General features: G+C 42.1%; 1 protein-coding gene and 1 non-coding gene across 2 annotated transcripts in view; one reads left to right on the forward strand and one right to left on the reverse strand.

Moving 5' to 3' along the window:
* Window positions 1–31: 31 nt before the first annotated feature.
* HDHD2 (haloacid dehalogenase like hydrolase domain containing 2) overlaps window positions 32–12,758 on the forward strand; it is a 48,963-nt gene continuing 36,236 nt past the window's right edge. Inside the window, exon 1 of the mRNA XM_074022387.1 lies at window positions 32–150. The gene's annotated coding sequence lies outside the window, so the exon portion shown is untranslated. The remainder of the gene's footprint in view (window positions 151–12,758) is intronic.
* Window positions 11,298–11,429, reverse strand: LOC123570111 (small nucleolar RNA SNORA44). The gene has a single exon (XR_006694118.1). It is a non-coding gene; the product is annotated as a small nucleolar RNA SNORA44 (small nucleolar RNA).

A 12,758-nucleotide genomic window follows, 5' to 3' on the forward strand; every position in this document is an offset into this window, starting at 1 on the left:
GGGTTTCCGGCGCGGCTAGGACCCAGCTTCCGGCGTCCGTTGGGACGCTGCGGGGATTTTCATCCCGGCTGAGAGGAACCTGCGGCCAGCGTGGCTGGCTGGTTTTGCCGTTAGTGGGGGCGTTTCCTGAGGACGGCGTACGGAGTGTGGGTGAGGAGCTGTTGTGGGACGGAAGAGGAAAAAGCGGAATTGGGGCCGGGAGGCTGCAGTTTTTGTGACAGGGTTCGGGAACTACCAGTGGCGCCCACAGGCCGCCCCTCCTCTCAGGCCTGGCCAGCCTGCGGTCTTGCTCTGTGCACATTCCATGCCTTCAGCGAAGGGACCGAACTCTTTGCCTTGGCCCCGCGCGTGCGCACAGCTGGGCTCGAGGCGCACTGTGGGTCTCTCCGGGGCGGATTGTGACACTAGTGTGTCAATCATTCCTCAAAGCGTGCTCTTGGTTTGTATTTTGGAGCTAGCGTCCCTCCTGGTCAGTGTGGCGTTTGTAAGGCCCTGGTACTTGGGCTAGAACCGAGTGCAGTGACCAGTCTTGAGGCTCCTTCCCAGCCAAGAGATAGGGGGATGGAAGTTGAGTTGGTGCTGAAAGAGTTTGTTGTTGGGGCCTAGTAGCTCTGGACACTGGGATTCATGAGTTAATTCACAGTCTTCGTTGAACGCCTGAATAACACAGTGGGAAAGGCAGCACACTACCTTATGCACAGAGCTTAATGGTTTAGTAGGAGAGGCCCGTACTGGTAACCGGGACAGTGGTAAATGTAGTAGGAACACAGATGGCCCCTAGGGACCCTAGGGGAGAAAAGGAGTTGGACCCAGGGGAGCACGCCAGAGGAAGTGATGGTTATCTGAGACTGAGGGCTGGAGGGATTGGCCAGGAGACGAGGGTGTAGAGGGGCCCGAGTAGTTGCAGACAAAAGTCCCGCAACGAGGGAGGCAAAGTGTAGAGCTCTTGGCCGACTGCAGTACCGTGGAACTTGGGTGCTAGTGGAGACAAGTGAGTTGGAGAGGGTAAACCAGGGCTCTCTCCACCAGTGTTCATTGTTCAGACTATCCAGAGGACAGCGGGGAGACACTGGAAGAATTTTAACTGGGGAGTGGCTGAATAATACCGTCATTTATTGAATGTGTACAGTGGTTCCAGAAAAGTCTGGAACCGTATAGGGAAGGACAGAAAATTTGTACTTCCCAGGAGTTTTAGAAGGCATGTTCTGTAGAGCTCCAGTCTCCCAAGGGAAGATTTGTATTAAAATCTCTTGTTTTAAGTATGTAAGTTTTGAATAATATGCCATAATATATATTTAGGTATGTTTTCTCAAATCCTCAAGTTATACTAACGCTTTAGAACTTTGCATCATATGTATCCTGTGGTTTTTGTAGCCCTTGATATATCCATAATTTCCCTCCTTGCTTCTCTCTCCCAGCCCTCCACATACATAACCCAACCTTTCTCTGAGCGGAATACAATTCACAATTCTTCATAGGTATTACTTTCTTTTTTTTTTTCTTTTTAATTTTTTATTAAACTTTAAGTTGTAGGGTACATGTGCACAATGTGCAGCACACTAATAATGTGCCATGTTGGTGTGCTGCACCCATTAACTCGTCATACATTAGGTATATGTTCTAATGCTATCCCTCCCGCCCCCCCACCCTACAACAGGCCCCGGTGTGTGATGCTCCCCTTCCTGTGTCCAAGTGTTCTCATTGTTCAGTTCCCACCTATAAGTGAGAACATGCGGTGTTTGGTTTTCTGTTCTTGCGACAGTTTGCTGAGAATGATGATTTCCGACTGTATCCATGTCCCTACAAAGGACATGAACTCATCCTTTTTTGTGGCTGCATTGTATTCCATGGTGTATATGTACCACATTTTCTTAATCCAGTCTGTCTTTGATGGACATTTGGGTTGATTCCAAGTCTTTGCTAGTGTGAATAGTGCCACAGTAAACATACATGTGCATGTTTCTTTATAGCAGCATGATTTATAATCCTTTGGGTACATACCTAGTAATGGGATGGCTGGGTCAAATGATATTTCTACTTCTAGATCCTTGAGGAATCACCACACTGTCTTCCACATGGTTGAACTAGTTTACAGTCCTACCAACAGTGTAAAAGTGTTCCTATTTGTCCACATCCTCTCCAGCACCTGTTGTTTCCTGACTTTTTAATGATTGCCATTCTACCTGTTGTGAGATAGTATCTCATTGTGGTTTTGATTTGCATTTCTCTGATGGTGAGTGATGATGAGCATCTTTTCACGTGTCTGTTGGCTGCATAAATGTCTTCTTTTGAGAAGTGTCTTCATATCCTTCACCCACGTTTTGATGGGATTGTTTGTTTTTTTCTTGTAAATTGGATTGAGTTATTTGTAGATTCTAGATATTAGCCCTTTGTCAGATGAGTAGATTGCAAAAATTTTCTCCCATTCTATAGGTTGCCTGTTCGCTCTGATGGTAGTTTCTTTTGCTGTGCAGAAACTCTTTAGTTAAATTAGATCCCATTTGTCAATTTTGGCTTTTGTTACCCTTGCTTTTGGTGTTTTAGACATGAAGTCCTTGCCCATGCCTATGTCCTGAATGGTATTGCCTAGGTTTTCTTCTAAGGTTTTTATAGTTTTAGGTCTAACATTTAAGTCTTTAATCCATCTTGAATTAATTTTTGTATAATGTGTAAGGAAGGGATCCGGTTTCAGCTTGCAACATATGGCTAGCCAGTTTTCCCAGCACCATTTATTAAATAGGGAATCCTTTCCCCATTTCTTGTTTTTCTCAGGTTTGTCAAAGATCAGATGGCTGTAGATGTGTGGTATTATTTCTGAGGGCTCTCTTCTGTTCCATTGGTCTATAGCTCTGTTTTGGTACCAGTACCATGCTGTTTTGGTTACTGTAGCCTTGTAGTATAGTTTGAAGTCAGGTAGCGTGATGCCTCTAGCTTTGTTCTTTTGGTTTAGGATTGTCTTGGCAATGCGGGCTCTTTTTTGGTTCTATATGAACTTTAAAGCAGTTTTTTCCAATTCTGTGAAGAAAGTCATTGGTAGCTTGATGGGGATGACATTGAATCTATAAATTACCTTGGGCAGTATGGCCATTTTCACGACATTGATTCTTCCTATCCATGAACATGGAATGTTCTTCCATTTGTTTGTGTCCTCTTTTATTTCATTGAGCAGTGGTTTGTAGTTCTCCTTGAAGAGGTCCTTCACATCCCTTGTAAGTTGGATTCCTAGGTATTCTATTTTCTTTGAAGCAGTTGTGAATGGGAGTTCATTCATGATTTGGCTCTCTGTTTGTCTGTTATCGGTATATAAGAATGCTTGTGATTTTTGCCCATTGATTTTGTATCCTGATACTTTGCTGAAGTTGCTTATCAGCTTAAGGAGATTTGGGGCTGAGACGATGGGTCTTTCTAAATATACAATCGTGTCATCTGCAAACAGGGACAATTTGACTTCCTCTTTTCCTAATTGAATACCCTTTATTTCTTTCTCCTGCCTGATTGCCCTGGCCAGAACTTCCAACACTATGTTGAATAGGAGTGGTGAGAGGGGCATCCCTGTCTTGTGCCAGTTTTCAAAGGGAATTTTTCCAGTTTTTGCCCATTCAGTATGATATTGGCTGTGGGTTTGTCATAAATAACTCTTATGATTTTGAGATACATTCCATCAGTACCAAATTTATTAAGAGTTTTTAGCATGAAGGGCTGTGAATTTTGTCAAAGGCCTTTTCCGCATCTATTGAGATAATCATGTGGGATTTGTCTTTGGTTCTGTTTATATGCTGGATTACATTTATTGATTTACGTATGTTGAACCAACCTTGCATCCCAGGGATGAAGCCCACTTGATCATGGTGGATAAGCTTTTTGATGTGCTGCTGGATTCGGTTTGCCAGTATTTTGTTGAGGATTTTTGCATCGATGTTCATCAGGAATATTGGTCGAAAATTCTCTTTTTTTGTTGTGTCTCTACCAGGCTTGGGTATCAGGATGATGCTGGCCTCAAAAAATGAGTTAGGGAGGGTTCCCTCTTTTTCTGTTGATTGGAGTATTTTCAGAAGGAATGATACCAGCTCCTCCTTGTACCTCTGGTAGAATTCGGCTGTGAATCCGTCTGGTCCTGGACTTTTTTTGGTTGTTAGGCTATTAATTATTGCCTCAATTTCAGAGCCTGCTATTGGTCTATTCAGGGATTCAACTTCTTCTTGGTTTACTCTTGGGAGAGTGTATGTGTCCAGGAATTTATCTATTTCCTCTAGGTTTTCTAGTTTATTTGCGTAGAGGTGCTTACAGTATTCTCTGACGGTAGCTTGTATTTTTGTGGGGTCGGTGGTGATATCCCCTTTATCCTTTTTTATTGCATCTATTTGATTCTTCTCTCTTTTCTTCTTTATTAGTCTTGCTAGCAGTCTATCAATTTTGTTGATCTTTTCACAAAACCAGCTCCTAGATTCATTGATTTTTTTTTGGAGGGTTTTTTGTGTCTCTATCTCCTTCAGTTCTGCTCTGATCTTAGTTATTTCTTGCCTTCTGCTAGCTTTTGAATGTGTTTGCTCTTGCTTCTCTAGTTCTTTTAATTGTGATGTTAGGGTGTCAATTTTAGATCTTTCCTGCTTTCTCTTGTGGGCATTTAGTGCTATAAATTTCCCTCTACACACTGCTTTAAATGTGTCCCAGAGATTCTGGTATGTTGTCTTTTTGTTCTCATTGGTTTCAAAGAACATCTTTATTTCTGCCTTCATTTCGTTATGTACCCAGTAGTCATTCAGGATGAGGTTGTTCAGTTTCTGTGTAGTTGAGTGGTTTTGAGTGAGTTTCTTAATCCTGAGTTCTAGTTTGATTGCACTGTGGTCTGAGAGACAGTTTGTTATAATTTCTGTTCTTTTACATTTGCTGAGGAGTGCTTTACTTCCAACTATGTGGTCAATTTTGGAATAAGTGTGATGCGGTGCTGAGAAGAATGTATATTCTGTTGATTTGGGGTGGAGAGTTCTGTAGATGTCTATTAGGTCCACTTGGTGCAGAGCTGAGTTCAATTCCTGGATATCCTTGTTAACTTTCTGTCTCATTGATCTGTCTAATGTTGACAGTGGGGTGTTAATGTCTCCCATTATTATTGTATGGGCATCTAAGTCTCTTTGTAAGTCTCTGAGGACTTGCTTTATGAATCTGGGTGCTCCTGTATTGGGTGCATATATATTTAGGATAGTTAACTCTTCCTGTTGAATTGATCCCTTTACCGTTATGTAATGGCCTTCTTTGTCTCTTTTGATCTTTGATGGTTTAAAGTCTGTTTTATCAGAGACTAAGATTGCAACGCATGCCTTTTTTTGTTTTCCTTTTGCTTGGTAGATCTTCCTCCATCTCTTTATTTTCAGCCTATGTGTGTCTCTGCACGTGAGATGGGTCTCCTGAATACAGCACACTGATAGGTCTTGACCTTTATCCAATTTGCCAGTCTGTGTCTTTTAATTGGAGCATTTAGCTTATTTACATTTAAGGTTAATATTGTTATGTGTGAATTTGATTCTGTCATTATGATGTTAGCTGGTTATTTTGCTCGTTAGTTGATGCAGTTTATTCCTAGCATTGATGGTCTTTACATTTTGACTTGTTTTTGCAGTGGCTGGTAGCAGTTTTTCCTTTCCATGTTTAGTGCTTCCTTCAGGAGCTGTTGTAGGGCAGGCCTGGTGGTGACAAACTCTCTCAGCATTTGCTTCTCTGCAAAGGATTTTATTTCCCCTACACTTATGAAACTTAGTTTGGCTGGATATGAAATTCTGGGTTGAAAGTTCTTTTCTTTAAGAATGTTGAATATTGGCCCCCACTGTCTTCTGGCTTGTAGAGTTTCTGCCGAGAGACCCACTGTTAGTCTGATGGGCTTCCCTTTGTGGGTAACCCGACCTTTTTCTCTGGCTGCCCTTAACATTTTTTCCTTCATTTCAACTTTGGTGGATCTGACAGTTATATGTCTTGGAGTTGCTCTTCTCGAGGAGTATCTTTGTGGCGTTCTCTGTATTTCCTGAATTTGAATGTTGGCCTGCCTTGCTAGGTTGGGGAAGTTCTCTTGGATAATATCCTGCAGAGTCTTTTCCAACTTGGTTCCATTCTCCCTGTCACTTTCAGGTACACCAGTCAGACGTAGATTTGGTCTTTTCACATAGTCCCGTATTTCTTGGAGGCTTTGTTCATTTCTTTTTACTCTTTTTCCTCTAAACTTCTCTTCTCGCTTCATTTCATCCATTTGATCTTCAATCACTGATACCCTTTCTTCCAGTTGATTGAATTGGTTACTGAAGCTTGTGCATTTGTCACGTAGTTCTTGTTCCATGGTTTTCAGCTTTATCAGGTCATTTAAGGACTTCTCTACATTGGGTATTCTAGTTAGACATTCATCTTATCTTTTTTCAGGGTTTTTAGCTTCTTTGCAGTGGGTTCGAACTTCCTCCTTTAGCTTGGAGAAGTTTGATCGTCTGAAGCCTTCTTCTCTCAACTCGTCAACGTCATTCTCTGTCCAGCTTTCTTCTGTTGCTGGTTAGGAGCTGCGTTTCTTTGGAGGGGGAGACACGCTCTGATTTTTAGGATTTTCAACTTTTCTGCTCTGTTTTTTCCCCATCTTTGTGGTTTTATCTATCTTTGGTCTTTGATGATGGTGACGTACAGATGGGGTTTTGGTGTGGATGTCCTGTCTGTTTGTTAGTTTTTCTTCTAACAGTCAGGACCCTTAGCTGCAGGTCTGTTGGAGTTTGCTCGAGATCCACTCCAGACCCCATTTGCCTGGGTATCAGCAGCGGAGGCTGCAGAAGAGTGAATATTGCTGAACAGCAAATGTTGCTGCCTGATCGTTCCTCTGGAAGCTTTGTCTCAGAGGTGTACCCAGTCATGTGAGGTGTTAGTCTGCCCCTACTTGGGGGTGTCTCCCAGTTAGGCTACTCGCGGGTCAGGGACCCACTTGAGGAGGCAGTCTTTCTGTTCTCAGATCTCAGACTCTGTGCTGGGAGAACCACTACTCTCTTTAAAGCTATCAGACAAGAATATTTAAATCTGCAGAGGTTTCTGCTGCCTTTTGTTTGGCTATGTCCTGTCCCCAGAGTTGGAGTCTACAGAGGCAGGCAGGCCTCCTTGAGTTGCAGTGGGCTTCACCCAGTTGGAGCTTCCTGGTCACTTTGTTTACCTACTCAAACCTCAGCAGCGGTGGGCGCCCCTCCCCAGCCTTGCTGCTGCCTTGCAGTTAGATCTCAGACTGCTGCACTAGCAATGAGGGAGGCCCCGAGGGCCTGGTACCCTCCGAGCCAGGCATGGGATGTAATCTCCTATTGTGCTGTTTGCTAAGACCCTTGCAAAAGCACAGTATTAGGGTGGGAGTGACCCGATTTTCCAGGCGCTGTGTGTCACGGTTTCTCTTGGCTAGGAAGGGGAATTCCCTTCTCCCTTGTGCTTCCCAGGTGAGGTGATGCCTCACCTTGCTTTGGCTCTTGCTCGGTGGGCTGCACCCACCATCCTGCACCCACTGTCCAATATGCCCCAGTGAGATGAACCCGGTACCCTGAAATGCAGAAATCACCCGTCTTCTGTGTTGCTCATGCTGGGAGCTGTAGCCTGAAGCTGTTCCTGTTCGGCCATCTTCAGGTATTACTTTCTTTAATCCTCTTATGAACCATTAGAGTTGTGTTATTCTACGTTACCAGTGAGGAGACTGAGGCAGAAAGGTTAAGAAAGTTGCCCAGGTTCACCTAGCTGGTGAGTGGAGATGTATACCCAGTCTATAAATTTATACCACTCCTTTCTTCTTGTCCTTAACCACTGCCACGGTTGCATTTTAGGGCATAATTTAGGACTGGTAATAGGAGATGCAAAGCAGAGAGGACAATTAAGAAGTTGTTGTCGCTGGGTGCGGTGGCTCACACCTGTAATCCCAACACTTTGGGAGGCCGAGGTGGGTGGATCATGAGGTCAGGAGATTGAGACCATCCTGGCTAACGTGGTGAAACCCCGTCTCTACTAAAAATACAAAAAAATAGCTGGGCGTGGTGGCGGGCACCTGTAGTCCCAGCTGCTTGGGAGGCTGAGGCAGGAGACCGGCCTGAACCCAGGAGTCAGAGCTTGCAGTGAGCCAAGATCACGCCACTGCACTCCAGGCTGGGTGACAGAGCAAGTCTCCGTCTCAAAAAAAAAAAAAAAAGATGTTGTTGAAATAGTCTAGATGAGAGTTGATTTCAAATTTCAAAAAGGTAGTTTTAAAAATGATGAAGGTAAGTGGATCTAAGATCGTAAAGGAAGTAGAACTGCTGACATAATTTGGCGTCTGGATTGATGGTGCTGCCAACCACTCATAGGGATGGCTGGGAAAGAGCACCTTTGAGGGTGAAAGGACTTGGATTGAGATGTCCCTGAGATATTCAAGCCCGGATGTCCTCTGAAGTATCTGAAGTTCTCCTCTTGGAATGAGAGAATTTGCTTTTCTTCTTTGCATTTCTGTCAGTGGTTTATGGCTCTTCTAAGGGGTCTCCCATGTAATTTGTTCCGATTATGAGAGATTGTGGGTATGGACCCAAGATGAACAAAATCAGGCACTACCTTTGAAGCCTTTATAGTTATTTTGAGAGTTATATTAGTATTTTACAATTATATTTTATCAAATACCGGCTTGTAGTTCAGGTAACGAGTATTATACAGGTTCAGACAAGGCTTGGTGGCTCATGCCTGTAATCCCAGCACTTTGGGAGCCCAGGGCGGATAGATCGCTTGAACTCACCAGTTCGAGACCATCCTAGGCAATGTGGTGAAACCCGTCTCTACTAAAAGTAAAAAAATTAGCTGGACATGGTGGTGCACACCTGTGGTTCCAGCTACTTGGGAGGCGGAGGTAAGAGGATGGCTTGAGCTGGGGAGGCAGAGGTTGCAGTGAGCTGAGAGATTGTGCCACTGCGGGGAGGCAGAGGTTACAGTGAGCTGAGAGATTGTGCCACTGCACTCCAGCCTAGGAGATAGAGTCAGATCTTCTCTCCAAAAAAAAAAAAAAAAAAAAAACAAAGAAAAAAAAGAAAGAAAAGAAAAGAAAAAAGGTTTGGACAAGAAGAGAGGTCAAAGTGATCAAGTTACTGGGACTAACTGAAGAAGTAAGTATATTTTGAGGTATGAATGGGGCATCTCAATTTTATTCTAGGCCTTAGTCAGTCACTCTCAAATATGTGGTGCTCCAGATGAGCATTTTAGAGTTTAAAAGGTATGTTCTATGGAACTGATGATAGCAAAGAATATAGGCTTTTAAAAAGTTTTGGTAACATTAAGCCTGTGTGGATGCTTCAATTAGGATTAAAATGATAGATATTTATTATGATAGTTCTCTGGCTCCAAGTAAATAGTACAATTCTTACTTTCATTGTTTTTCTAGTCTTGTTCGTATTTTGTTCTTTAATCACCTTCAGAGGTAACACTTTTTATTGAATATTAGATGTCTCCTGTAAAAGTTGGATTTTGGGAGAAGCAATTTTAGATTCCTCTGTATATATGAAAAGAAAATGCCTCTTTTGGTCCATCCTTTTGTGGGGCAGTTAGTGTACTTCAAAGAATTTTTTAACTGTTACGCATCCAAATACAATCCCTAGGAATGGTCTAGTCTTTTGATGAACAAGCTGTTTTCCCTCTCATGGAGGTAATAGTTGATGCTATTGCTTATATAACCCTTCAATTCAAGGTCACAGTAAAGATCAGAAATAGAATAACATGTGGACTTTTTTAAATTAATTAATTAATTAATTAATGTTAATTTATTTATTATTATTATACTTTAAGTTCTAGGGTACATGTGCATAATGTGCAAGTTTGTTACATATGTATTCTTGTGCCATGTTGGTGTGCTGCACCCATCAACTCATCAGCACCCATCAACTCGTCATTTACATCAGGTATAACTCCCAATGCAATCCCTCCCCCAACATGTGGACTTTTACAGAAGGGAGGATTTTGCAGTTGCAACGTGATTAACCACAGCTATTAATATATTTTTTAACCTCTGCAGTCTTCTTTTTCCCTCTTTCATCAGATACATTATGAAAGACAAACAGAATTGGGGATTTACTTAAAATTCAAAATGCCTTAGAGGTGGAGGCTTTTATGCTGAGTGTATAGTAATTGTCTGGACTACTGGACTAATTTAGCTTTTTATAACTATTAAATGTATGAGAAATAACTGACTAAAATATAAGAAGACTCATTTTTTATTGTGCAATATATCATCTGTATAAGAGTATGTAAAACATATATGTTTAAAATAATTATAGTAAAATTAAAAGCACCCATATTCTCATTGTCTAGGTTAAGAAGTAGAGTATTGCCATACCTTAGAGGCTCCCTTTGTGCTCCTCTTGGTTTGCATCTGCTTCCTGCCCTCTGGAGGGTAATTAGTATCCCCACTGTTGTGATAATCATTCCCTTGCTTCTCTTTACGGTTTTATCACCTATGTATGCATCTGTATTTTTGAGTACTATAATATTAAACCATACTATACATATTCTTTTTTGACTTGCTTTTTTCACCCTCTAGGAGATTTCTGAGAGTTATGTAAAGCGATTTGAATGTAAGTTCTTTCTGCTGCCTTTTTTTTCTGTGTATAAATATACCACAACTTATTTATCCATTCTGGTTTTTGTTGTTGTTGTTGTTGTTGTTTTTACTTTTATCAGTCTTTATTAATCTTTAATTGATCTGCATGTACAGCATGCTGTTGTTTCTACCTAAAACGACTGGGGTCTTGCCTTCTGCTTCCCATAGAGATTCTCCCAAATCCATAGGTCCATAGTCACACACGAGGACATTTTTGCATGTAACATGAATCTTAAAGCACAGCTCCAGAAACAAGCTCACCTCCTCAAGATCACACACTGCCAGGAAACTTGGGGGCAACCTGCAGAACAAAAAGCTTAGTGTGAAAGCTAAACTGGCCAGGAGCAGTGGCTCATGCCTCTAATCTCAGCACTTTGGGAGGGGAGGCCAAGGGGGCGAATCACCTGAGGTCAGGAGTTTGAGACCAATCTAGCCAACATGGTGAAACCCATCTATACTAAAAATACAAGAAAATTAGCTGGGTGTGATGGCGGGCACCTGTAATCCCAGATACTCGGGAGGTTGAGGCAGGAGAATCGCTTGAACCCGGGAGGTGGAGGTTGCCGTGAGCCAAGATCATGCCACTGCACTCCACTTGGGTGACAGAGTGAGACTCCGTCTCAAACAAAACAAAACAAAACACCCATCTACACTGGAAGTTGACACATGGAAGGCGCTTCCAGCCCTGGTCCTGAAACATTATAGGAAAGCTGAGTTGCAGCTTGCAGGTATTGTACTGACCTGCGCTGTCAAAGTCTTTCCAGGTTGCTCTTGCATGCAGTTGGAGATCCCATGGCTACCACCAGCCACAGCCCTTGGAAACATGCTGTATCCATTCTGTTGTTGATGGACATTTATATTGTTTCCATTTTCTGGCTGTTACAAGTGGTGCTGTTATAGACGTCTTTGTTCATGTATCATGGTACACTGTGAAATAATCTCTCAAAGGTATACTTGGAAGTGGAATTGCCAGATCATAGGGTATGGTGATGCCAGACTAATTCCAAAATGCTTGTACAAGTATATTCTTTCACCAGCAGCATATGGGAATTCCTGTTGACAGCCTTTGGTGTTTGCAGTCTTAAATTTTGCGCATCTGTAGGTTGGTGCATTGATCTCACTGGGCGTGAAATTTGTATTTTCCTGATTACCAGTGAGCTTTGAGTATCTTCATTTTCATTTATTTGCTGTTCAGATTTGCCCCCTTTTTTTTTTTTTTTTTTTTGAGACACAGTCTCGCTCTGTCGCCCAGGCTGAAGTGCAATGGCGTGATCTCGGCCTCACTGCAACCTCCGCCTCCCAGGTTTAAGCAATTCTCCCTCCTCAGCCTCACGAGTAGCTGGGATTCAGATAATTTTAGTATTTGTAGAGACACGGTTTCACCTTGTTGGCTAGGCTGGTCTTGAATGCCTAACCTAGGGTCATCCGCCCACCTTGGCCTCCCAAAGTGCTGGGATTACAGGTGTGAGCCACCGCGTCCGGCCAGATTTGCTCTTTTGTAAAGGATATGTTAAGATCTTATGCAGTTTTTCTATTGGGTCATTCATCTTTTTCTTACTATTTGTACTTTATACTTCCTGGAATCTTGTCTTTTCCTACATGTGTTAGAAAAATAAGTTCTTTTTCTATATTTTCACTCTCTTTATGGTACTTTTGAAATACAGTTGAATTTATTTGTATTTTCTTCAATGGTTTGTGCTTTTCATGTCTCGTTTTAGAAAACCTTTTCTGTCCTCAAGTCATGAAGATACTCTCCTATCTAAAAGTTTTACAGTTTTGCCTTAAACATGTGGTTGTTTAATCTCCTTGGAAAAAGAAATTGTTGTGTATGGTGTGATGTGGGAGTCCAATTTCATTTTTTCTCATACGGATATTCCATGGTTCCAACACCATATTATTGATCATTTTATTTTTTCTTTACTAATCGGAGACACTACTTTTATCATATATGAAGTTTCTACACATATTGGGATCTTTTTCTGTATTTTCTGTTCCATTGGTGAGTTTGTCTCCATATGTACTAATACCACACCATTTTAATTAATTACAGGACCTCATTAGGTAAGTCTGGATATTAGGTAAAGCAAGGCCTGCTTTCTTTTTCTTGTTCGGTCTTGGTTGAAGTGTCTGGGCTATACTTGGCCATTTGTACTGGTGT

Source organism: Macaca fascicularis, chromosome 18 (assembly GCF_037993035.2).
Source record: "Macaca fascicularis isolate 582-1 chromosome 18, T2T-MFA8v1.1".
NCBI classification, from domain to species: Eukaryota; Metazoa; Chordata; class Mammalia; order Primates; family Cercopithecidae; genus Macaca; species Macaca fascicularis.